The following is a 27,300-nucleotide window of genomic DNA, read 5'->3' on the forward strand; positions in this document are numbered from 1 at the left end:
TTAATGAGGAGGGGGAGAAGGAGCAGGAATATCGTGGAAGGCCTCAGGGATCCGACAGCCTTAAATCAAATCCTAATGTGCGCCTTGCTGGCCAGGTCCTTCAGAGCAAGTGAGGTCACCTTTCCAAGATACAGAGAGGTTTTGCCATTTTAAAAATACATCAGTACAGAGAAAAATTTCATAACGTTTTTGGAGAATAAGATTATTTTTACATATTGTATAAATCCAATAAATTTCAGGTTTAAATTACTTTAAAGGTAATTAGAGTTCTAGGATCTTGGGGCCTTCTTATTTATAACCCTAACAATATGCTCTAGTACTATGCTTCTACCCATGCTTTCCTGGGTTAGACGTTAAGCATCTTGAGAGCAAGGACCATATCTAGTTTATCATAGTATTTCCACCAGCAGGTGCTAAGAAAATGGGCAAAAATAACTTATTCAAACAAGCAATTTATGTATTTCATCTAAAATATTTGTGACACAAATGAGGGGAGGATTTTGTAAAAGCTAAAATTAAGTGGTTTGGTTTTGTTTTTGCAGTGGGGTTGAAATAAAGGGCTTAAAGAAATACAACACACCAAGAATGTCTTTATCACCTTAGGGCAGGGAAGAATTTTTGAACAGTATACAACAAATACCAAACTCCGGGAAAAAAATTGATAAATTTGATTGCATTAAAATTTAAAATTTTGGTCCATCAAGTGTGAGTAAAATGACAAGATACAAATTATAAGAAGATATTAATAATATAATAATCCAGAAATAATTTTTTTTTTTTTGAGACTGAGTAGCTCTGTCACCAGGCTGGAGGGCAGTGGCGCGATCTCGGCTCACTGCAACCTCCATCTCCTGGGTTCCAATGATTCTCCTGCCTCAGCCTCCTGAGTAGCTGGGATTACAGGCACCCGCCACAATGCCTAGCTAATTTTTGTATTTTTAGTAGAGACGGGGTTTCACCAAGTTGGCCAGGATGGTCTCGATCTCTTGACCTCGTGATCTGCCCGCCTTGGCCTCCCAAAGTGCTGAGATTACAGGCGTGAGCCACCGTGCCCAGCCCAGCAAATAATTTTTATACAAAATGTAGAGAAAATGTCTACTAACAGAATGAAAAGGGAAACAAAACTACAGAAAAAAAAAAAAGGAAAATACAATAAAATAGCAAGTTTACAGGAAGTAGGACACAAGTTGGAATAAACAAATGAAAAATGATAAAAATTCTTTATAATTTAGGAAGTAATGTTACAGACCTTCATAAGATACATTTTATGCTCATTAGTTTGGAAAAAATTAAGATGTTTGATAATAACTATTAGTGGTAAGGACATGGACCCTTGAGAATGCATAGACTCTTCTGGTGGAACTAAAACTTGATACAACCATGTTGGAAAATTATTTGATACCAGTTTGTGAATTTAAACATTTTCATGCCTGTGGACCAGCAATTCCACGTCCAGTTATGTGAATTAGTGAAACTCTCACTCTTTAGTCCCAGGAGATACGTACAAGGATGTTCAGAGAAGCATTGATTATTGGAGCAAAAACCTGGGACAAACCCTAATTCCTTCAAGAAGACCATACATTTTATGCCCTTAATTGTGTCCCCTAAAATCCATGTGTTGAAGCCCTGTCACTCAATGTAACTATATTTGGAGATTGAGGCTTTAAGAAGGAATTAAAATTCAGTAAGATCGTAAAAGTAGGGCTCTAATCCAACAGGACTGGTTCTTATAAGAAGAGAGAGACACCAGGGGTGTGCCCAGAGGAAGGGCCATGTAAGGACACAATGAGGACAGCTTTCTGAAATCTAGCAAGAAAAACCTCACTAGAAACCAACCCTGCCAGGACCTTAATCTTGAACTTCCAGCTTTCAGAACTTTGAGAACATAAATTTCTATTTTTTATTCAACCCAGTCTGCCGTATTTTGTTATGGCAGCTCTAGCAGTCTAATTTGATACATAAATCATTTATGATATATACACACAATGGAATATTATAAAGCAATGAAAATCAATAAACAATAGCTGTACCCAGCAAGAGGATGAATCCTAAAAACATATTTACTGATCAAGTCATAAAATACTTTATTCAGTATTATACCATTTTTATAAAGCTTAACAAGAAAGAGTCAATATGTAGTATTTTGGTATTAGGCACATGTGAACTAAGACTAATTTTTTAAAGTAAGGGAATAATGAACATAAAACTCAGAATAGTGGGAAGACGAGAGTAAGGTGAGGAAGACCTTCATGTAAAAGCAATGGCATTGTTAATGTTTTAGTTTTTAAGTCAAATAATGAGCTTACAAATATTCATTTTATATGTTTCAAACTCAATTATAGATAAAAATGACATGTTTTTAAGTATAAAATGTTGTATAAAAGGGAACAATAGCTGGTTTTGGAGAGAAAAAGTGCTTTTTACATTTCATATGCAATATCTTAATCCATTTGGGCTGTTGTAAGAAAATTCCATAAACTGAGTGGCACAATAAACAAGATCAATTTATTTCTCTCAGTTCTGGAGACCTGGCAGTTCAAGATCAGGTGGCTAGCTGATTGAATGTCTTATGAGGACCTTCTTTCTTGTTCATTATGGCACCTTCTTGCTTCGTCTTCACATAGTGAAAGGGACTGGGGACCTTTCTTAGGCCTCTTTTATAAGGGCACTGATTCCATTCATGAAGATTGTGCCCTCATGACCTAATCACTGTCCAAAGATTCCACCTTCTAATGCCTTCACTTTAGGGGTTAGGATTTTAACATATATTTTGAGGAGGGAACACAGAAATTCAGATCATAGCAACAAATATATGGCCTTCATTTTTTTTACTTGCAGTTACTTTCTTCTCTTTTTCCTTCACAGCCTTTACCTTCTTCTTCTTTCTATATAACTTGGTTCTTCAGAAACTCTAACATTAGAGAAATAGCCAACTTCAGTAATTTTTTTGTCATGAAAAATGCCCCACTAGTATAACAGGTAAGTGACAGTACAATATTCAGAATTGATTCTAGTATAAAATTAATTCTCAGTTACTCATAATATTTAATTTGTATATGCAAAGTATGCCAGTATGCTGAGAAGATAATTGACTTTTCTCTGAAGTCTCTCTGTCTACATATTAATTTCATCTTCTCTCTCAGACCCACATACTCATTGAAACTCATTGGCATTATCTGTGTGTACTTACAGGAGTCGCAATATCAATAAGTTTGTCAAACATCATCATATCTGGTCTGTTGGGCAGAATTTGTTTGTGTTATCCCAATTCTATAACCGTACAACATTGAACAACTGCCTTTCTATACTTTATGAGTTCTTTTATATTTTACAAGTCACATTCACTATTGAAGGTTAAGTGTTACTGTAAAATAGCTATATTAAAATACAGCAAAGGCTCTATCAGGTAAGGAGGCAAATTTTCCAATCTCTAATTGGTAATTTAAAAAATTAAATTCTAAAAATATTAATTAATAGACTGTTATATCCCTTGTGCAAATTTGGGGCCACCGCACATATACAGAATAAGCAGAGTATTTTCAAGTAATTTTCAATCTGATGTATACATTGATAAAAAACGGAGATGTTGCTGGGATGGGTTGTGATATTTCTTCCCACAAAAACATTGCATTTGGGTGATATTTTATAGCCACTTTTTCTATCCTAAAATCTGAAAAAAAAAAATCTGTCCATCTTAGCACATTGAATGTCTTATGACAAACACTGACTTATTTGAGTTCAATCAGAAAGTTTTGTGTAAGACATTACCCAAAAAGCAGGATGGGCTGTTGAATTATTATTGTATTTAGGGTTTCTCTTCAGGAAATAGGTTACATGTGAAACACTATTTTAAAATTAATAATTCAGAGTGACACCCATCAACATCATTACCACCAGCTTAGAGACTTTGATGATTGAAAAATACATTTGTTTTCACAAACACCAACCCCGTATCATTGGCCGGCTGTATCTGAGCAGGAAACACTGAAGAAATGAAGCAATGTTCATATCACCAGAGAGATCATAAGAAAAAGGTTTTCTTTTGCAGATGATTCCAAAGCTTAAGCTGCATTAATTTCTCTTTTAAAATAGAGTTTCCTCCCTTTTCTCATTCAGTGAAGTTCATTTTCCTTCCAATGCTAAATCTGTACATACCGAAGGCACGAATACAAAAGCAGACTTCCTTGTTCCCTAATTATCTTTGGCGGAATTAGTATCATCAAAAGAAAATCCCAGCGAAATCAACTTACATAAGTAGGAGAACAGGAAACAGCACGTCATTTAAAAATTCATCTGTTGTTGTGGCCCACCCACAGCAGCATGGGGATTGAAGCGAGTACCCTCTGCTGGAGACGTCACCAAGGCATGCTGAGGAGATAGAATGAGATGATTGACACCCGATCTCCTAATTGTCCTAGCGGTTTTATTACTGTGAGGGAGCCCTTGCTGCTGGAGGAATGATGTGAGTGGCACTTTGCAGTTTGTTGTATCTATGCTCAAAGCACCATGTTCATTCTCAGGTTTACAAATCTCGGCGTTTGGAGTTAGGCCTAAGTTTCTTGGGAACAAGCATTAAGTGTCATTGTGTGATATTGAGTTAAGCAGCAATTGGAGTTGCTCCTTCTCTGAAAATTGACCAGCATTTTGCGAGTCACATCAGGGCCTTTATGTTCCCTTGTAATGAATTTCCATTTAATTTTTACTTTTGTTGGGTGGATTGGAATCCATAAACTTAAGTGGGAGGGCTGCTGGCCATTATGAGAGCTGTAATTCGGTTCACAGGAGGCTCTGACAAAATGTACACTGGCTAGGACTAGATTCTTGCAGCTTACGTTTGTCAGAAATTTTCTATTGAATTACAGCCTGGTAATATCTATTTTCTCATGCATTATCCTATCTGTAATGATAACAAAATCGTGCTAATCCATTCGATGTTTTTTTTTTTTTTTTTTTTTTTTGGTGACACTGAAGCTGAATAGCCCCTCCAGCCAGTCTCTTACATCAAAGTGCTTCTTTCCTATCGTGCCCCTTAAGAACAAAACTGTATTCCACTCTTTGGCACACTCTAATCTTTCCATTTCTATTACAATACTTCGTTAATTTGACTACCTCATTTCTTTGTAGCTTTGAAGAAGGGCAGAAGTGGAAAACACTTGAATTCACAGTAACCTCTGGCAAGGAGGGTCTGTCCTTCCATACATTTCAGCTATTTCCTCCCCACTGGCTCACTATCGTGTCTGAATCCCTGTAAGGAGGAGATATGAATCTGTGCCCTCCCACCTTGGGCATCATAAATATCTTTCAGATAATAGATAATTCACCTGATCTTATGCTTTCCTGTGCACTTAAGAGATTCTTAGTGTGAAGAGAAAAATGCATTTTGATTTGAGGCATTCCTAGGTTTTATGGGGGTGGTAAATTATATCCCTATAATGGTGGGGAAACTAAAGACTTCTGCCATTACCGAATGTCAGCTTTATCTCTTTTTCCCCCCTTCCTCAACCTCAAAAGAAACACCTGAAAAGCTACTCAACCTGATAAACAGCAATGTTCCCCTGCATGTAATCCCGTGTTTGTGATACTAAATAAATGTGTATAAGTAACATGGATTACATGTGCAAAGGAAGGGAATTTAGTTACTTTAAATCCCTGAAAGGAAATGTGAACCTCTGTATGAAGTAGGCTATTCCATTTGGGTGTGCTCTAAAGATTTAAAAACGTGTCCTTATATTGAACCTACATCCACTAGGGTCAAATTTACTAGCTTTAATCTTACCATCTGGAGCTAACCTGTTAGTTGTGTCTCTATTTTTAGGACATTTTCTCTAAATTTGATTATTTTTATCTGACTTCTTTTAAGTCTCTTCTGTACAGTTCCTACCAATTTTCCTTCTGTGACATGGATCCTGGACCCTCACAATCCTGATCAACCATTCTCACAGTGCATACCTACTAGGATGGCCTCATCATGGAATACACGTAAATATTGTCTTAGATTAGTTTTCCTCTGAAAGCAACCTGAGTCAAAGACTAGGTGCATATAATTTATTTGGGAGGTGATCCCAGGAAACTCAAGTGAAGAAGGGTAAAATGTACGAGAAGGGAGAAAAGCCAATAAAGTATGTGTTAATGAGCTGATTACTGCTGTGGGCAATGGGGCTCCTTTACACTGGGGAACCTCTGAGAAACCATGTGGAACACACCTCAGAATCATTCTGCAGGTGCTGGGAGGCCAAGGTGTGTATCCACCCATGCTTATTCCCCAACTAGGAGAAAGCTATGACAGGGGCATTAATGCCCAGCATTTCTTCTTTATGCTTTGCTGCAAAATAAGCATAAAGGTGTTGGGAAAAACCCTCTGGCAAAGCAGAGAGACATAGGCTATTGAGGTAGAGAGCTGTGAGCTGCTGCAAACGGTCTCCTCATGGTCAGGGGAGGTCAGGTGGGCTAAGGAAACGTGGGACAAGAAATCAGGAAGAGCTGCTACAGATGCCAGGCTGGAAAAATAAATGGGGGAATCTGGCCAGGTATAGAGCAGTAGGGGATGTTGTGCCTGTGGAACTGCCAAATTTAAATCCTACCTGAAGGCATTACAATGTAATAATAATAATAACAATATGTAATCCAAGCAAAATACAATGACCAGTTTGTAACCCTTGCAACAGTGAGCAGTAGGAACACGGGCAAATTTGAGTGCATGTCCTGAAGGGGGTTGAAGGGGGCTGAAGGGGGCTCCAGCCAGTGGTTACCATTCAAGAATGTGGGTTAATGTTGTTAGATCTTCGGGTTTCCTTTTGTGAGAATCCCAAAATCAAGATTTTATGGGAAATATCTTGATTTTTAAACACTCCGAATTTATTTGGGCTCCAGGAAGCACATCTGGGGGTGCCCACCTTCCATTTACAGTCTCCATCCAATATCAACAGCAACAGCAGCACAGGGACTGTGGGAATCAGGATCTCAGAAGTATGCCAAGCAGCTCATTTGTGCATTTCTGGGTAAACTGGTTTTGCTAGCACAAGCTTATTCCATAGAAATCAAGTTTCTGATAGAGCTTTTAAAAAAAGGATTAAGTACATGCAATCAGAGCAGAAATTGGGCAGTCTCTATTGCTAAATAAACTTCATTTCCATTGAGCCTAACGCTCTCTTTGGGGTAGAGTAGGGGGGCTACAAAATGAGTGAAAAGTTTTTCTCCCTTGTTAATATAACCCAGGTTAAAGCAGCATTGCTTTGCATCAGGAAAATTTAAGGTAGAGCTTTGATCTTCTTCCTATTAAATTAAAGTAATGCATTATCCTGACCTCAAAAAAAGTAGTCTTAATTAGGGTCCTTGAATGAAATAATTGACCTTGACATTGCCTTCAGCTGAGGGCACGAAACTGTTATCAAAATGACTTATCAAGAAGTAAGACATGGAGCAATAAGGACTATTTGTTTAATAATTCTACCTTCTAGAATTTTAAGCTACCAGAACCCTTACACTGCAAGGACAAATACTACCTTTGTAGTGGCCAATAGGAGACTACATTGTGTTGAAATGAAATTCATGTTGAGATTATGCATTGGTAAAAAATATAGTCTTTGTTTAAACACTAGTATTTTTGATATTTTTGACCTAGTTCATTTGAATCTTAGCAACATTATTTTATTGTGAAATGTTTCTTCAGTGGGTTGCAGCATATCTTTTTAAGCATCACCACAAAGACTGGAAACAGATAAGTGCAGAAAGAGCACTGGGCTAAAAGTCAAGAGATTTCATTCTTGGCTTTAACTTTGTTGCTATGCAGTGTGGCCTTGGAAAAATATTTTATACAATCATCTTAAAATTTCTTAAAGCTTTGTTGTCTCATAAGGTGAATACAACTATTGCCTTACTTCTTATTTTGACTTTTCTTTGTCTTTTTTTTTTTTAACCTAAAAATCAAGCTATGATCAGTTCCTCTTACCAAGGCAAACTCTGGGCAAAATGTACAGGTGAAAAATATGCCTTAGACCCCAAGACCTATCTCTGAGCTGTTTTCCCTTCCATGACCTGCTTCCTCCCTCAGTATCCCTTTCCCATACCCACAGGCCACTTTGTCTCACCAGTAAACTACTGTCTCATCAAACCGGGCTCTCCTTCAAGGTTTCCAGGTAACTATTTACCCCATAGTAAGAAAGAGCTGTCTAGTTACTGTCCCTTGTTGTATTTGCACTTATTTCTGGTTGCAGAGCTCTGATTTCCCTCTCCTGTTATAGAAATGCAAGCAATAAGTACCCAACCAGTGGAAGTCTTAGGGTGCTAGTAAAGAATGGTTTCTACTTTCTCTCCAGGGTGGGAAATGGGTGTATACAACACAATATAGAAACTTGAGGCTCAATCTTGGTACAGGTTGTAGAGAGACTATGGTAGGGCCAGGAAAAGGGCTCAAGTTCTATGCATTTCAGACTATAGACAGTAAGCATTTATTAGATGACTACCTACTGGACAAGGTGCTAGGGGAACGAAAATGAATGTAACCATCCTTCCTCATTAGAAATTCACAGGCTAGTGGAAGAGATGGACAGAAGCTGAGATTTAAAAGACAATGCAGTCTGTACTCTCAGGCCCATGTAGGGCTTGGCACAGGCCAAAAGACCTGATGGTGCTTTTTATCCCTTCCTCAAACATCTATTCACAATAATTTAATCAGATAATGTAATATTTTTCCCCCAAAGCCTTGTCTTCTAATAAATCATCTTTGTTCTGCAATTCTCAACTTCTTATCCTTGATATCAAGTAACTACCATTGTTTTGGTCCTAGCTCTCCCTAGCATATGGTGTTCCTGACATGGTTCTCCCTGCCTCAATAATAAAGATATTAAAAAAAATCCTCTGTGAACCCAGAAGAGAAAGTATTTAATAGAAATAGAAGAGTTTATGGTATTTTTTCCAAGGAGGCATCATTTCATCTGGTCTTGAAGAGTGAGATGGAGTTTGACAGAAAGAGTGGGGGGAGGCATTTAGGCTGAGGGTTCAATATGCTTAAAAACAGGGAGACCAACTCGGTATGTTTACAGAGGAACAAGAGTTCCATAAGGAAGTCATACCTATCTGTTTCCTAAGAAAGGATCATTGACACCCAATCCAAAAGGAGAGGATTTATCTCTGTAGGTCCAGAGGCCACACTCCACAATGTATATAGAGAGATCACAAAAATAAATTGCCTTGCAAAACAAAAAGTTTCAGAAGGAACCTTACTGTTGAGCTAATTTGATATCATAGAGTATAACAGTTATTTGTAGAAGTAATTATATAACTCTCTTGGACCCAAAACCTTTCTGTTCTTGGTCCCAATGCCTCCCTCCCTCCGACACACACACACACACATCCCTTAACCAATATTTCTCAGCACTCTCCACTCACCACTCACTCCCTCCAAACCAGCTCCTCTTATTCTGCAGGTGGTCCTGGGATTTTTCCTTAACAATAGGTGGGACCCATCTTTCTGATTTTAACTTCTTCCCACCAGGAGGCAAAGATTTATCTTGACAAACTGTTTGGGATTGCTAAGAGAATATTAATAAAATGGGAGCGTGCATCCTGCAGCAGTGAAGAGAATACCTGAGAAGTTTGAAAGCTTCCGTGGGAGATTAGAGGCGGCTGTGAGAAAATGTGCTCCCCAGTAGTAAGCTCCCAGTGCAGATCTTTCACTATCCAGGAATCTCTAATTACTAATACAGTACATGAACAGTATGATATGTCCTTACAATTGCAGACGCCTTCTCAAAGATAATCTTTAATAGTTTATTTGACAACCTGTAAAATTATAGAAAATTATTAGTCTTGGGAATTACAAAAATCCCTGTAGTATAGTCAAACAATAAAATTATAATTACCTGTGGGTAATTGAAATTTAACTGTTTTTTTATTGTATATTACACATCAATAGCAACATAAGTTCAAGAGGTTTTTTTCTTCTTTCCTTTTCTATTAAAGAACCTGAGAAAATGGACAGCACTGTTGGGGGCTTGTGAGTTCCTGTCACAGCACTGAGCTTGAACAATTTCGATTAAAGCCCCATGTTTGAGACTGTCATTAGACCTGCATTAAATTACATATCTGGAGTGTTAAAAAATAAAGAGTACAGTAGCTTTTTCTCATTTACCTAAGGTAGGTGGTTAAGGCCCTGATTATCTTTAAAGATCTATTTTTTTCCTCCACTGAAAGTCATTGTTTCTTTCATTAAACATAAAACACATTTAAGAACACTAAAGTGTGCATACAGGAATATTAGGATGGCATATTCCAAAGTACCTTTGTTCTGTATTCATTGCTCTGAGTTGACTTCTGCATTGTGTAGCGTGATTTTATTATTTGGCTCTCACTTGGGTGAACTGAACAGGATTGGCACTGCTTAGGGCTTCTAATTCTCTGGGCTTAGTTGGTAAGCTGGGTGCTTGCCTTCCTCTTCTTCTTCATTCAACCTCTCTTTCCACCATCACCCAAGAAAAAATTAAAATAAAACAAAAACACATAAGCATCTTCAAACCAAAGCCAAGTGCTGGTATTTCACTTCTTTGAGTGTCAGAGAACTCAAAGCACCTCCAAGCTCCACTCCTGTGGTTTCCTTTGTTTAAAGGAACCTTCTAGTTCTTCCCAGCTAGAATAATGGTTGAGCTGCATGGAAAGAAAGTAATAAACATACACATGAAAAAAAAAGTCACTGGCAAAAGGATCGGCAAAAAAATAATTTTTTTTGCAGAAATTATCTGTCTTTTGCTGTCCCTCCTCACTCAGTCCGTCCTCCATCTGTCTCAGAGTCATGCCATTTCCTGTCTGTAAAGATTGCTGCAAGGACTTTGGAGAACCATGGGCCTCAGGGCAGTCCTTTGAACCCTTTATCCGGAAGTAGCAGCTTCAGGCCAAATGGTTTGACCCAGTTTCATCTCTGTGGTTTGGAGAGCAATGAGAATTTAAATCGGTTTTTATTTCATCCAGCAATGTCTGATTTTTGCTTCTTCATCTGGAAAGAAAGAGATACGGCTAAAGTATGTGGAATGTTCAGGAACAACACAAGAAATTCGTAAGCTAGTGCCATCCTTTCTTCTGCAAGTGGTCTCAGAATTCCAGTGTGAGAGAACATGAGGCCTTCATCCTCCATGATCATCACTGGAGAGTTCATGACACATGAGACAGAAGGAAGAGCTGCCTCTTCTAGACCTTTGCCTTAATTACATTAAGTAAACCAAAATAAGAAGGATGGTAGAAAATGAAGTTCAGAAATAGCAGCATTAGCTCATTCCTTCCCACATCCTCCTTCATTAATTTATTCACATATGTATTAGTCTGTTCTCACAGTGCTAATAAAGACTTACCTACGACTGGCCAATTTATAAAGAAAAGAGGTTTAATTGACTCACAGTCAATTGTGAGGCTGGGGAGGCCTCACAATCATGGCAGAAAGCAAAGGGAAAGCAAGACATGTCTTACATGGTGGCAGGCAAGAGAGAGCTTGTGCAGGGGAACTCCCATTATAAAACCATCAGATCTCTTGAGACTTATTCACTACCATGAGAACAGTGTGGGAGAAACTGACCCCATGATTCAATTATCTCCACCTGGCCCTGCCCTTGACACATAGGGATTATTACAATTCAAGGTGAGATTTGGGTGGGAACACAGGCAAATCATATCAGCATATATGATGGCAAACACTGAAATGAACACATACTAATTTTTTAACAGAATATCATCAGTATTTCTCATCTGCTGTGGACTGAATTGTATCCCCCCACCAAATTCAGATGTTGAATCCTTAACCCCAAGTGTAATTATATTTGGAGATGGGGCCTTCAGTAAGAGGTGATTAGGGTTAGATGCCGTTATGAGTGTGGGGCTCTGATGATGAGATTAGTGCCCTCTTAAGAAGAGGCACCAAAAAGCTTGCTCTACCCCCCACTGCATGTGTGCACAAAGCAAAGGTAATGTGGACACACAACAAGATGGTAGCCAGGAAGAAAGCCCTCACAAGGACTCAGCCATGCTGGCACCCTGATCTTGTACTTTCAGCCTTCGGAACTGTGAGATAATAAATTTCTGTTAGGTTTGTCAAAGATCAGATGGTTGTAGATGTGTGGCGTTATTTCTGAGGCTTCTGTTCTGTTCCATTGGTCTATATATCTGTTTTGGTACCATTACCATGCTGTTTTGATTACTGTAGCCTTGTAGTATAGTTTGAAGTCAGGTAGTGTGATGCCTCCAGCTTTGTTCTTTTGGCTTAGGGTTGTCTTGGCTATATGGGCTCTTATTTGGTTCCATATGAACTTTCAAGTAGGTTTTTCTAATTCTGTGAAGAAAGTCAATGGTAGCTTGATGGGGATAACATTGAATCTATAAACTACTTTGGGCAGTGTGGCCATTTTCACGATATTGATCCTTCCTATCCATGAGCATGGAATGTTTTTCCATTTGTTTGTGTCCTCCCTTATTTCCTTGAGCAGTGGTTTGTAGTTCTCCTTGAAGAGGCACGTCAAATTCCTTGTAAGTTGTATTCCTAGGTATTTTATTCTCTTTGTAGCAGTTGTGAATGGGAGTTCACTCATGATTTTGCTCTCTGTTTGTCTATTATTGGTGTATGGGAATGCTTGTGATTTTTTATAAATTGATTTTGTATCCTGAGACTTTGCTGAATTTGCTTATTGGCTTAAGGAGATTTTGGACTGAGACAATGGGGTTTTCTAAATATACAACCATGTCATCTGCAAACAGAGACAATTTGAGTTCCTCTCTTCCTATTTGAATACCCTTTATTTCTTTCTCTTGCCTTATTGCCCTGGCCAGAATTTGCAATACTATGTTGAATAGGAGCGGTGAGAGAGGGCATGCTTGTCTTGTTCCAGTTTTCAAAGGGAATGCTTCCAGTTTGTGTGATTCAGTGTGATATTGGCTGTGGGCTTGTCATAAATAGCTCTTATTATTTTGAGATACGTTTCATCATTACCTTGTTTATCGAGAGTTTTTAGCATGAAGGGGTGTTGAATTTTATCAAAGGCCTTTTCTGTGTCTATGGAGATAATCGTGTGGTTTTTGTCATTGGTTCTGTTTATGTGATGGATTATGTTTATTGATTTGTGCATGTTGAACCAGCCTTGCATCCCAGGGATAAAGGCGACTTGATCATGGTGGATAAGCTTTTTGATGTGCTGCTGGATTCTGTTTGCCAGTATTTTATTGAGGATTTTTGCATCGATGTTCATCAGTGATATTGGCCTGAAATTTTCTTTTTTTGTTGTGTCTCCGCCCAGTTTTGGTATCAGGATGATGCTGGCCTCATAAAATGAGTTAGGGAGGAGTCCCTCTTTTTCTGTTGTTTGGAATAGTTTCAGAAGGAATGGTATCAGCTCCTCTTTGTACCTCTGCTAGAATTCTGCTGTGAATCCATCTGGTCCTGGGCCTTTTTTGGTTGGTAGGCTATTAATTACTGCCTTAATTTCAGAACTTGTTATTGGTCTATTCAGAGATTTGACTTCTTCCTGGTTTAGCCTTGGGAGGGTGTATGTGTCCAGGAATTTATCTATTTCTTCTAGATTTTCTAGTTTATTTGCATAGAGTTGTCTCTAGTATTCTCTGATGGTAGTTTGTATTTCTGTGATATCAGTGGTGAAAGGATTCCCTATTTAACAAGCGGTGTTAAGAAAACTGGCTGGCCATATGCAGAAACCTGAAACTGGACCCCTTCCTTACACCTTATACAAAAATTAACTCAAGGTGGATTTACGACTTAAATGTAAGACCTAAAACCATAAAAACCCTAGAAGAAAACCTAGCCAATACCATTCAGGCCATAGGCATGCGCAAAGACTTCATGACTAAAACACCAAAAGCAATAGCAACAAAAGCCAAAATTGACAAATGGGATCTAATTAAACTAAAGAGCTTCTGCACAGCAAAAGAAACTGTCATCAGAGTAAACAGGCAACCTACAGAATGGGAGAAAATGTTTGCAATCTATCCTTCTGACAAAGGGCTAATATCCAGAATCTACAATAACTTAAACAAATTTACAAGAAAGAAACAAACAACCCCATCAAAAAATGGGCAAAGGATATGAACAGACACTTCTCAAAAGATGACATTTATGCAGCCAACAAACATATGAGAAAAAGGTCATCATCACTGGTCATTAGAGAAATGCAAATCAAAACCAGAATGAGATACCATCTCATTCCATTTAGAATGGCAATCATTAAAAAGTCAGGAAACGACAGATGCTGGAGAGGATGTGGAGAAATAGAAATGCTTTTACACTGTTGATGGGAGTGTAAATTAGTTCAATCGTTGTGGAAGACAGTGTGGTAATTCCTCAAAGATCTAGAACCAGAAATGCCATTTGACCCAGCAATCCCATTACTGAGCATATACCCAAAGGATTATAAATCATTCTACTACAAAGACATATGCACACGTACGTGTATTGCAGCACTGTTCACTATAGTGAAGCCTTGGAACCAACCCAAATGCCCATCAATGATATACTGGATAAAGAAAATGTGGCACATATACACTATGGAATACTATGCAGCCATGAAAAAGGATGAGTTCATGTGCTTTGCGGGGACATGGATGAAGCTGGAAACCATCATTCTCAGCAAACTAACACAGGAACAGAAAACCAAAGACTGCATGTTCTCACTCATAAGTAGGAGTGGAACAATGAGAACACATGGACACAGGGAGGGGAACATCACACATAGGGGCCTGTCAGGGGTCGGGGGCTAGGGTAGGGATAGCATTAGGAGAAATACCTAATGTAGATGATGGGTTGAAGTGTGCAGCAAAACACCATGGCATGTGTATACTTTTGTAATAAACCTGCATATTCTGCACATGTATCCCAGAACTTAAAGTATATTAAAAAAAGAATGAGAAATAAAATATTTGAAAATAAAAATTAAAAAAATATTTCTTTTGTTTAGGTTACCCAGTCTGTAGTATTTTCTTGTGGAAAATACTGATAGCATAAGTCAAATTTTCATCAGTCTTAAAAGCCAATTTTGAAAAGCAAATATAGATAAAACATTTTTTTTCAAGAAAAGGTAGCCTTCTTAAAATTGATTCTGTACAATATTTAATGAAGCCATTTAAAATCGAATGTTATCTTCTAGCCAAAGATGGGTTAGAAAACACATATGCCATCCTGAGCATTAAATTCATGTTGTAAAGTGATAAGAAAGTAACATGTAGATGAAAGTTCAAGATGGATAATGTTCCTCTAAAGTTTGTTAGAAACTTAGTTTAGGGGCCCATCAATTCATAATTTTGTAAAATGTCAGTGTAGTATGATCTTTTAAAATAGGAACTAACTCACATCTGATTTACTTGTTAATCATCTTTCTTTTTCCACTAGAGCATAAGCTCCCTGTGGGTAAGCACTTTGCCATGTTTGTTATTCTCAGTCCCATAATCCTCCACTAGTTTCACACTTAAAGCAAAATTCACCCATATTCCGGGCCTTGCCTGCTTCTCTGCCTTTGTCCTCCACCACTCTTTTTCTCACTTCCCTCCAGTGGGATCTCTTATCGTTCATAAGCATACCAACCCTGCTTTTGTCCTCTTTGCCTTTAAAAAAAAAAAAAATTCAGATCGTTTCTCACCTTCTCAGAGAGGTCTTCCTGATCACTCTTCTATTATAAAGCTCACATCCCATCAAACCATGCATTCTATTTCTCCTTAGTCTGCTTAACCTTTCCTCATAGTACTTATCACCATCTAGAGAGAAATTTTTAGCACTGATAAACACTCAATATTTGCTGAATGGGTAGAATTTTGCTAAGTGAGGAATAACCCAAGGTGGGAATTGGGTATAGAGGTGAATGTGACTCCACGTTACTCACTGTGGTCCCTAGGGCCATTAACAGAACCAGGGTTATCAGGAGGAGTTCGTATAGAGGGGAACAACTAATCACTGATGAATTATTTTGAGTTTTATATAGACATTTGTCATTTCTGATTTTTAAAATGGAAACAGGTGATCTATGCAGAGTTAAATATTCTACATTGGGTCCAACAGTTCAGCATTACATTGGGGAGATAAATGTGGAAACTATCAAATCCATAATGAGGTAAAACCTGGTTTCCACCAATTTAATCTCTATTAAAAGCCTCATAAAGCACATTTTGGTAAAAGGAGCTAATATCTATCTCACAGCTATGCCCAGCTTGTAACTCAATTGGCATACGTTTCTTCATATTCCTCTTTTAAAAAATCAATGGTTTATGAAATTATCCAAATATCTGAATCCCTCCCTAGCCAGAAAATGTCACTAAATGCAAAAGAATTTAAATTGCACACATTCCATAATCCCCTCAGTCTCTCCTCCACCCCAAAGTGCAAGCTTTAGTTTCGAGGAAAGAAACACATGTAAAGCTCAATTTTGGCCAGGTGGCTCCATAATTTTGACTCAATGCCCTGATTTTAATTCAAGCTGTTTAAAGGTGAGGCTCAAAAATAGCCAAATGCTATTCTTCCCCCTTTGTCCCCACTTCTTCGCCAAGTCCTTTTTCTACTTCTGGAGAAGTGAATGTAGAAGCCTTTTCCTCAGTGGGGTCTCACTCATCCAAGCCCCCACTCATGGGGTTGTGTGGGAGGAAAAGTAGAGTGTACTTCCAAGGCAGTACTCTAGAAAGGCATCCTTTCCTGAGGAGTCTTCAGAATCTGGTATGTGCTCAAGATGCAAGCCTTGCAGCTATTGATGGCCTGAGGGTCAAGGGTCATGAGTCGGTTGAGGGCCCAATGGAGCACTCAGCCTGGACTTTGTCCTTTGTGCAATTCAGCTGGAGGCTCTTTGATTAAATCTTATCTTCCAGGAGGTTTGAAAGATGTCAAAAGCAAGACAAATTTTCTCAGTTTCTGGAAGATTCTCATCTCTTGCTGTCTCTCTTCTTCCAATACTCCTGAGCCATGTGGGAGTCTCTTCAAGGGCTTAGCAATGTGTATCATGCAATATCTCTCCCTCAGTGTCCGTATCCTACAGATAAAGTCAGTTCCTATAAATTCAAGGTTCTCAAAGGATTGGATTTCTCTCAAGTCGGGAAGGGACCTTACCCTGTTCTAAATGTCATATATTTTTTGAGTCTTCCTGACTGAAATCAGAGGCCTTGTTGACAGAGTCTTTTCACATCCCTTCCAGCTTTAGGAGTCCAGGTTTTAGCTCAGTCCCAGATAATTCTTGTAGTGAAAAAGTGAAACTTCTGTTCTAGCTAATTCAGTCTTCGGCACATTTGCTACTGTTTTTTAGAAGCCAGAGGCGATTTACAAGAGAACTTGCAAAGCCATTTTGCCTGAACAAATTCTCCATCTGGTGATTCACTGAACATTATCTCATATTTCTTAAAGGAAGAAACAAGGAATGGACTTAGAAGGCCTCGTGTTGATGTTTACCTGCCAGGAGATCTTCCTCTACTGACTGCCCAGGTTCATTTGTAAATTTGCATTTAAAAACACTCTTTGGGCATAATTTCTTGCTATTGCTTTGCTTGTAGCATTTTTCAGGTAAATGAAGCTACAAGTTGGGGCCCCGTCCACATGTACATATCAAAATAGCTGAAATTTGTGGGGATTTTCTAAAAAAAAAAAAGACTTCCTTTTTTAATTTCATGAGATCGACAAATGAGTTTGAATATTTTTAGTCGGTTGTTCTGTGGTGCCTAAGAACAATGCTACTTCTAAGGCATTTTATGTTACCTCTTGTTGAAAACATAATGATATATGGAGAACCTTCTTAAGCAAACGGAAAAATCGGATGTGTAATGGTGGAAAGATGACTGTCATCCCGCAGGGGGTCTGCTATGCTTTCTCCAATAATCTGAATTTCCCAAACCACCTCCTTCCCCAAGACCAGCCCTTTGCCTTCTCCTTCTGGTTACTGGGTCACCCTAGGTGGTCTGCTGGGGTCCCTGCAGACTTCACTTTGACTGTGCTGTTCCTCTGCTTCTTTTGATTTCCTAAAGCCAGATGTGCCCTCTCATTTAAGGACTGCTTTTTCCCAGGCGTTGATGCCATCACTTCTGGTTCTGCCCTCTTCTGCATGGGGATACTATCTCCCCATCAAGTTCGTTTGCTTTCTAGCCTGCTTATGGCTTGGAAAAGAGACTGCTCCTGCTCCTGCCCTTCCCCAAATGTTGCTTTCTTAAGGCCACATTCTGGTTCTCATATGGGTGATTTTCTTTGTTTCTACTCTTTAATTTGTAATTCTCTTTCTGTAACCCTTGCTACTATTTGACTTTGGAACCTGCCTTCTTTTTATTAGCCTCTTCCACTGTTAACTCTACGGACAAGTATCTGGGCCAGGATAATGTAGAAAGAGAGTCAAAAATAAAAGAGAGACTGATTTGGCTAGGAAAGGGTGTGAGGTTCACCGGACAAAAGAAGAGGGAAATCTTGTACACCGTCTAACAAAAGGAAATAGACCAAGACTGAATTGCACTCATTCACTTACACATGTGTGTATTTGTTCATCAACTCAATGCCTGTCTGGAACAAATATTTTACTTTCTAGTTGTCTCTTTTTACATGATTGCTCACAGTTATTTTTCCTAGATGTGCAGATATCCTAAACTTACACAGTCATCTTCCAACACAGATATCAAATGTCCCTTGTTTAAACCAGAGACAAGCTATCCAGATACTTGAGTCTTACTCATATTGTCCCTGGCAGAGCACAGAGCACTGATCTAAGGCACCATATGACAAATGTGAGCCTTTCACTTAGGTAGTCATGTAACATTCATCCATTCGATCATTCATTCAATCAAGCAGTCATTTAACTGATATTTATTGAGCAAGAACCTAATATGGGCCAAGTATTACTCTCAGCACTCACGAAATAGCAGTGAATAAAATAAAGTTCTTGGTTTTGTGCAACTTACTTATTAGAAAGCAGATTGAGGGGAGACATACATATCTTTTAGGTGTTAATAAATTCTATGAAGAAAAATTAGGTAGGACAAATAGAAAGAAATCACTGGGAAGAGAACTTGCCTCCTTAGGTAGAGTGGCAGGAAAAGCCCCTAACACTAAGGTGTCATTTTTGTGAATAAAATGTGGGAGCGGCCCATGTGGACATCTAGGAGAGAAGCTTAGATAAATAGAAGAGGAAATCAAAAACCCTCAAGCAGAAGAGTGCTTGGCATATTCAGAAAACAGCAAAATTTGGAGTCATCTAGTAGGTCCATTTTCTGTGAGCACTCATAGACTTTGCATTTTCCAAAAAAAAAATAATACTCACTTCATTGTGATCACTTGTTTAATGATTATCTTTCCCTCCAGGCCACATATTACATGAAGCGGGAAACATGACTGCTTGGTTTACCCCCCACACATTCCAGTGCTTACTCAATATCTGGTGCATCAGAGGTGCACCGTAAATAGTAATCAAATGAGTGAGTGGATGTCTAAATAAACTGCCCTGTAAAATAAGATAATGCACATAAATCTTTTAGTTCAGTGCCAGACATACACTGTACATTGAATGGATTTCAGGGACAGTATGTTGCTGCTGATGTAACCCAGGATAAAATGCACTTCTTCCTGAAGATGGAGAGACTGCTTGGTATGTGAGTAGGCCTACAAAGCAAGAAAGTCACTTTAACTGTTTCTGGCTAAAATAGCTCCATTCAGATTGTGCTCTGTGTAACCCCAATGCTAGCAGTAAATATATCTGCTGTGATGCTAACATATAATAATACCTGAAGAAGGCAGGACTGTTTAACTCTTAATTCACTATACACCCTTCCAGACAAGGAGCATGGTCTTCAGAGAGAAACAATTGAATGGTATAAAATATTATTGTCTAAGTCAGGGTTAGTTAGTAAAGGAGAACATAGCTACTTGAAGTAAATTCCACTCGTTTGGTCCAGGTAGAGAATTGACTGATATTGTTTCAAAGATCCAACCCTTACAGCTTTGGAGGCTTCACACCAGAGGATATCCTAATTTTGAAATAAGGGAGGTATATGTATCTCAGAAACTGAAGGAAGTTGATATTGTTATTGAGCCATGGAACATTCTGGTTTGGCCACAAACAAATCAACTAGTAATGATTCAATCACATATACATGGAATGTTGGAGCTAGGAAGTAAGTACTGTAGAAGTTATTTCACAAAGCTCCCTTGTTTCTTCATTTCGTAGATAAGGGAACCCAGGTGAGGAGGCTGAAAAGTCTCTCCTAGTGGTGCAGCTAGGAGAGGACCTAGATCTTCTGTCTCTGAGATCAGCATTCCTTTAATTAATCTCCATAACACCATATCTAGTCTCCCTATTTCTATTCTTGCCCTTCTATAATTCATTCTATATGCAATATCAAAGTGATCTTTTAAATGTGAAACTGAGATCATTTTACTGTCCCTGATAAATTCTCCAATAATCTCTCATTGCAATTAAAATCCAGATTTCTTATAATGGCCTATAGTATATCTCCTCACAGAATGATGTCTGGCACATAGTAGGCACTAATAAATTTGTTGAACAATACATGAATGGATGAACTTTTTCCCCCTTAAGATTGTAAAGTTGCAAATCATGATAAATCTGCAGAAATGTCTCGATTTAAATGAAATATTCAATAATATTTCCTCTAACATTAATGTATGTGATGAAATGCAAGCTTGGTGAACATGGGTTAACTGAATTCAACAGTCGAGCCTAAATAATTTATTTTAACCTCCTCCATCTAGTAGATGGCCACTTGATTTCTGTCTGACCCAGCCTCATGGAGAGTGTTTACCAATGATTCTGATGATATCATGGAAAGGAAGCTTATAAAATCTGAAAGGCACAAAGCTGGAAAGGTTAGTAAATATAACAATCAACATTCAAAATTGTTCTGACAGGCTGGAATTCTGAGCCAATTCCAATAAGATGAAATTTAACAGGGATAAATACAGTGTCCTGCATAAAAGTTCAAATAATTAATTGTATAAATACAGGATGGAGAGGCTTGGCTTGGCAGAAATTCACGTATAAAAGATCTGGAGGATTGAGCTGACCACAACTTTAATAGGACCCATCAGTGTGAGGCAGATGCTTTAAAAAATCTCATTCATAGGTTGCAATAGTAGAAGCCCTTTTTCTAAATTGCAGCCAGTAATAATCTTCCTATACTCTGTAGCTCAGACCACATCCGGCATATTTTGTTCAGTCCTGGGTGCCATATTTTAAGGAGGACACCTAATCCAGAGGAAGAAAACTAAGATGGGGAAAGTTTGAAAATTGAGCCAGAGTTGAAATAATTGAAATCCAAATTCAAAGCAGCATTTAAAATTGTGCAAGATATTAGAAGGGCTTCATTTTTGCTTCTCTGAACGTCAGAACCTGGAACAATGGCTATAATTATGTAGTAAATATACTCTTATTAACAAAAACATTGTGAATCAATGAATAAATGACAAAAAGGAGGAAGGAAATGCTTATTGCACGTGGGAAAAATACTATGTGTACCTGGAGTAGTTTGACAATAGAAGTAGCCACATAATGAACTGGAATACATAAGCTACTAGCCACTGGAGGTTGTCAAAGCAACATGGGGCAAATGATTAAACCTCAAAAGTTAGAGGCATTAAGGCCAGGTGTGGTGGCATGTGCCTATAGTCCCAGCTGCTTAGGAGGCTCAGGAGTTCAAGGATGAGGAGTTCAATCACTTGAGCCCAGGAGTTCAAGGCTATAGTGCACTATTATTGCACCTATGAACAGCCACTGTACTCCACCTGGCGCAACATAGGGAGACCCCATCTGTTAAAGGAAAAAAAGTTAGACAAACTGAGTGATTACATAGGCTCTGCATCTACAACCTTTAAAGTAAGCATGATGCTCCTTCCTTACCTCACTAACTGTCCAAGATGATCAAGCCAAAGGTCCCTTTCAATTCCACAGTCAACAATTTGCTGCGCGTAGAATTAATGGCCTTAAAAATAAAACCATTTCCCAAGGAACTTGACTGACTATCCTCAAATAAAAAGTCAGATGTCATTCTGGAGAGTGTAAAAAGAAAAATGAAAATTTTGCCTCCTTTGGCACTGATACAGAAATATTAACAACCTAAGATAAGAAGAATCAAGATGTTAAGGCACTGCTGCAGGCTTCAGTCTTAGAACATCCTCATGATGCATTACTACAGTCTTCTTCTTCAGGAGAGTTGCAGGAATCAAAAACTAGCTGATGAGGGTTAGAAGGACATTCTGCCTCTTTGCCATGCACATGTATCCTGCATTGCTTTGTCAAAGCTATCAATGAGAAAAGAGATAGTCTCATTGAGCTACCATGTCTTATGCAAGTGTTTCTTTTATTCCTCAGGCTGAGAATAGTGACTAGCACTTAGGAAGTATCAAATAATTATTAGAAGGAAGAAAGGAAGGGAAGGAGGGAAGAAGAGGGAAGGAGGAAGGGATGGAAGGAAGGAAGAAGGGAGGGAGAAAAGGGAAAGAAAAAGATTTGCTGAAGACAGAATGGACAGTGTATGTAAATAAACTGTCACCAATCAAAACTAATTTCTTATATGAAGACTTGCCAATGCATCTCCTTCTCATCCTGGTCGAAACATGATGAGAGTCAGTCCTTTTATTTTTCCACCTCTCATGGCTTTCCCAGAATAAAAATTTAAGCTAAAAAGGGCAAAGCCCAATTTCTTGACCTGAAATCATCTTTTATTCCTATTGACTTTAAGAAGAGCCTGCTAGAGTCATGCTAAGCACTACTTGGTCCTGAGAACATTTAAAATATAAAATGACTCTCTTAGTTTTATACTATTGCTGCCACTTGAATTAACCTACGACTGAACTCATAGAGGCATATTATCTCTTTTCTGGACCAATGCTAAAATGAGGTATCATGAAATGTGTTCCTTCTTTTTGAAGAATATAGTAACGTATTTAGCCTGCCCCACCTGCTCCTCTCCTTGCCTCACTCCATGTTTCCTGGAATTGCCACAGACAGGGCAGATTCCAAACATAGATTCTCTATTTCCTGTGCTACAAACAAACAGGTGCATCGAAGGTGATACAGTGATTTTATTCAACTACACTGGAATTCTCAACATATTTCCTTCTCTCCTCAATTTTTCCTCCTATGTCCGGCTCTTCCAGGAAGCTGTCTTATCTTATAATAACCTCTAAATTCCAAAAACACTTAGATCATTGCTTTACTGTTTTATGTGCTGCATAGCTTTCCTAGTTAACTCTTGATTGGTATATATTGTTTCCCTTATAGACCAAGAGCCAGTACCACACATTGTTCTTGGTGTATTGCTGTGCCTTTGTTTGTTGCTCTCATTCTCTTAATACATATCAAGTGATTTTTTGCTGTGATGATGCGGTCAGCGATATTTTTCTACCTAAAACTATTTTTAAATCAGTTCAAGATCTCTTTATTCTGAATTAGATGAAGCATAAAAATAGCAGTATACATGGACTCTTCCCACAGGAGGAAACAAAATTTTTTAAGTGCAAGTGAATCTGAAGAATCTGTTTTAAGGAAAGAAAATGATATATAAGTGATGAAACAGTCAACAACTTTTGTTGAGGTTTCATCTCAAAAGTCATCTTCCAGTTTCTTTCATGCAGCAAATGCTAATATTTTTCTTTTTCTTTTTTCTTTTTTTTTTTTTTTTTTTTGAGATGGAGTCTTGCTCTGTCACCCAAGCTGGAGTGCAGTGGCACGATCTTGGCTCACTGAAAGCTCCGCCTCCCGGGCTCATGCCATTCTCCTGCCTCAGCCTCCTAAGTAGCTGGGACTACAGGTGCCCGCCACCACGCCCAGCTACATTTTTTTTTTTTTGTATTTTTAGTAGAGATGGGGTTTCACCATGTTAGCCAGGATGGTCACGATCTCCTGACCTCATGATCCGCCCACCTCGGCCTCCCAAAGTGTTGGGATTACAGGCGTGAGCCACCACACCCGGCCCAAACTCTAATATTTTTCTTTACCACGTTATGCTACACAGAATTTGCATGTGTCTGTCTCAAAGCCACTCATGAGTAAAGACAGGTCTTACAATTTTCATCTAGGGTGAGAAAATTGGTTCTGAAAGGTTCATGACTTGCTCAGTATCCCATGGTCAGCACTGTCCAGGGCCCTGACACTGACTACAGGCTCTTTGTTCCAAGTCTTAAGAGGGTAGTCATAAAATAATGTAAATGACTGTCTAAAGGTTCACGTGCTAGTAAGTCAGAAGGTCTACAGTCACATGAGGGGTTTCTCTTCCTAATGGTCTCTTTTAGAGTTGAGATATTCAATCCAATAATGCTTTATTTATTTTGTAATTCTCACTTTTTAAAAGATCTTCAGAGTCTATTTCAGTCTGCTGCATATCCCAGGAGGTAGCACGTCTTTATGTTCTCAGAGTTCACATAATTGGATGAACAAGGTGTATACAACAGAAACTCATTCAAGCTTGTTTGTTCTATTTTTTAAAAGAAGATATATTACAAAGATAAAAGATCTAATTTTTGGATCCACTCTCTAGGTTTGGGGATCCTTAACATTTCTTCTTCACACCAGGTGACAAAATTATTACTTGACATCTTTCCAAATATAACTTTTTAATCCAGCTGGAGTCCAATTTTGCAAATGCTGCAACAGAGGAGGTTATTTCTAGGACCCTCTACTTCACAACTTGTCCTATACTCATTGATTTGTGTTGTGCTTTTTATAACTTATCAAGTCCCCATATGGGGACTATGAACTATGAGCAATGAATTATGTTCCATAATTTTACCTGTCTGTCCCTTTAGGATTAGAAAACCATTTTTATTACAATGGCTTTAAATTCTTAATATTTAGTGGGCAAGTCCCCACTTCTTTCTGTTCTTTTACAAAGTTGACTTAGTATTTATAGATTCATTGTTTATTCTTATATTTAATTTTATAATATTTGTCAAGTTTCTAAAAAAAATCCAGCCAATGTTTTGATAAGGATCATTTTGTAATTATAGGATAATTTGACCAGAATAGCTTTACAAAGCTAGGCTATCTCACCTATTGATGATGCAAGGTAGTTTAATTGGTTCTTCATTTGTGTCCTTTAATACATTTAAAATTATCTCCACAGAGATCTTGTATATTTTTGTTAATGTAATATACAAATAATTTAGAGTTTTCTTTAAATTGTCAATGAATCTTATTCTTTAAAATTATATGTCTATTTGTTTTTTATATAGTCAATAAATGCTATCAGTTTTTGGAGAGTAATCATCTTTTGTCGGGCAAACTAGTTTAATTGTATTATTACTTTTAATAGTTTGCTTTATTTTGTTTAATTTTCTAGGAACGTTAATAAAGTTTTAGCTTTTCTAATTTTATACTTCATATTTTGTTTATTGCTTTATGGAGATGCTAGAAACCTAGAATATTGTAATAGATATACTGGGAATACTTATTCCTAGTCTTCAAGTGAATACATCTAATTTTTTTCTTTTTCTGCATATGTTGTCTGTAGGTTTTTATTACTTACCATTTGTCAAGTTAAGGAAATAGTCTTCCGAGTTTTTTAGAGCTTTTTTTTTTCCTTTTAATTATCCATGATTTTCTTTGATAAAATCCTATGATATTTCTCCTTTAATATGTATAAATGAATTATAAATTTTTTAATATTAAACTATCCTTGAATTCCTTAAATAAAACATTTATCTCTTTATATTCATTTTAATCCACTTTTAAATAAAGTTAATTAATACTGTAGTTAGGCATTTATCATCTATGCATACAAGTCACATGGGACTATCCTTTTTTGTAATGACCATATCTGGTAATTTAATTTAATGTTCTTCTAATCGCCTGAGTGAATTGTATGGTTTTCCTTTTGGGAAAGCAACTGTTATAAAGTTTTTTGAAAGTCCTCTAGAACAACAAATTAAGTTATTTCAAAGCTGTGAATATCTGTTCATTGAAATACACCACAGAGTAAAGTAATAATCAGTTTAAGGATAAAGAAGATACTGCAAAATAGGACTAGTATCCTGAATACATGAAGAACTCATATACTCAAATTAATGAAAAAGAAATATAAAACCCAGTTGAGAAAAAAGAAATGAATATGAGCACACAATTCTCAGAAGAAGAAAAGTAGATGGTAACAGAAAAAGGAAAAGATGTTCAAATTCATTAGTAATAAGTGAAAGTCAAACTAAGAATGAGATGTTACTTTATAGCCATGAGATTTATAGAAATTAGAGCTGTGTAATGCCAAATTTTAGTACAGTTAGAGATAAGAAGGCCTCTTATGCTTTTAATATTAATGGGTGTAAAGCTGTTGTATTCTCCTGGAGAGCCATCTAGCAGAACTTTGTCATATTCATAAACCTCATGCTTCATCAATGCAATACAGTGAACTTCCATAATGGGACACACTCTGGGATGTTTACTGTAAAATGTATGTTTGGTAGCAGAAAATGGAAGACTTCCTAGTTATACATTGAGGAAGTACATATAAAAAATGTAGTACATTGGCTGGTCATGGTGGCTCATGCCTGTAATCCCAGCACTTTGGGAAGCCGAGGCAGGCAGATCACCTGAGGTCAGGAGTTCAAGACTAGCCTGGCCAACATGGTGAAACCCCATCTCTACTAAAAATACAAAAATTAGCAAGGCGTGGTGGTGCATGCCTGTAATCTCCACTACTTGGGAGGCTGAGGCAGGAGAATCACTTGAAACTGGGAGGCGGAGGTTACAGTGAGCCGAGATCACACCACTGCACTCTGGGTTCTCTATTCTGTTCCATTGGTCTATGTGCCTATTTTTATACCAGTATCATGCTGTTTTGGTGACTATAGCCTTATAGTTCGAAATCAGTTAATGTGATGCTTCCAGATTTGTTCTCCTTGCTTAGTCTTGCTTTGGCTATGCAGGCTCTTTTTTGGTTTCATATGAATTTTAGACATTTTTTTATTTCTGTGAAGAATGATGGTGGGTGATATTTTAACGGGAATTGCATTGATATGTAGGTGGCTTTTGGCAGTATGGTCATTTTCACAGTATTGATTCTACCCTTCCACGAGCATGGGATTTGTTCCCATTTGTTTGTGTTGTCTATGATATATCTTTCCACAGTGTTTTACACTTTTTCTTGTAGAGGTCTTTAACTTCCTTGGTTAGGTGGATTCCAAAGTGCTTATTTATTTATTTCTTTTTGCAGCTATTGGAAAAAAGGTTGAGTTTTTTATGTGATTCTCAGCTTGGTTGCCATCGGTATATAGAAGAGCTACTGATTTGTGTACATTAATTTTGTATCCAGAAAATTTGCTGAATTCTTTTATCAGTTCTAGGAGCTTTCTGGAGGAGTCTTTAG

General features: G+C 37.8%; 1 long non-coding RNA gene across 1 annotated transcript; it reads right to left on the minus strand.

Moving 5' to 3' along the window:
* Window positions 1-2,484: 2,484 nt before the first annotated feature.
* LOC129057591 (uncharacterized) lies at window positions 2,485-10,574 on the minus strand. Its single transcript, XR_008522229.1, has 3 exons — window positions 9,586-10,574; window positions 4,251-4,368; window positions 2,485-2,911 (listed from the first exon to the last, which is right to left on the minus strand). It is a non-coding gene; the product is annotated as an uncharacterized LOC129057591 (long non-coding RNA).
* Between the last annotated feature and the right edge of the window lie 16,726 nt (window positions 10,575-27,300).

This window comes from Pongo abelii, chromosome 12 (genome assembly GCF_028885655.2).
Source record: "Pongo abelii isolate AG06213 chromosome 12, NHGRI_mPonAbe1-v2.0_pri, whole genome shotgun sequence".
In the NCBI taxonomy this organism is placed as follows: Eukaryota; Metazoa; Chordata; class Mammalia; order Primates; family Hominidae; genus Pongo; species Pongo abelii.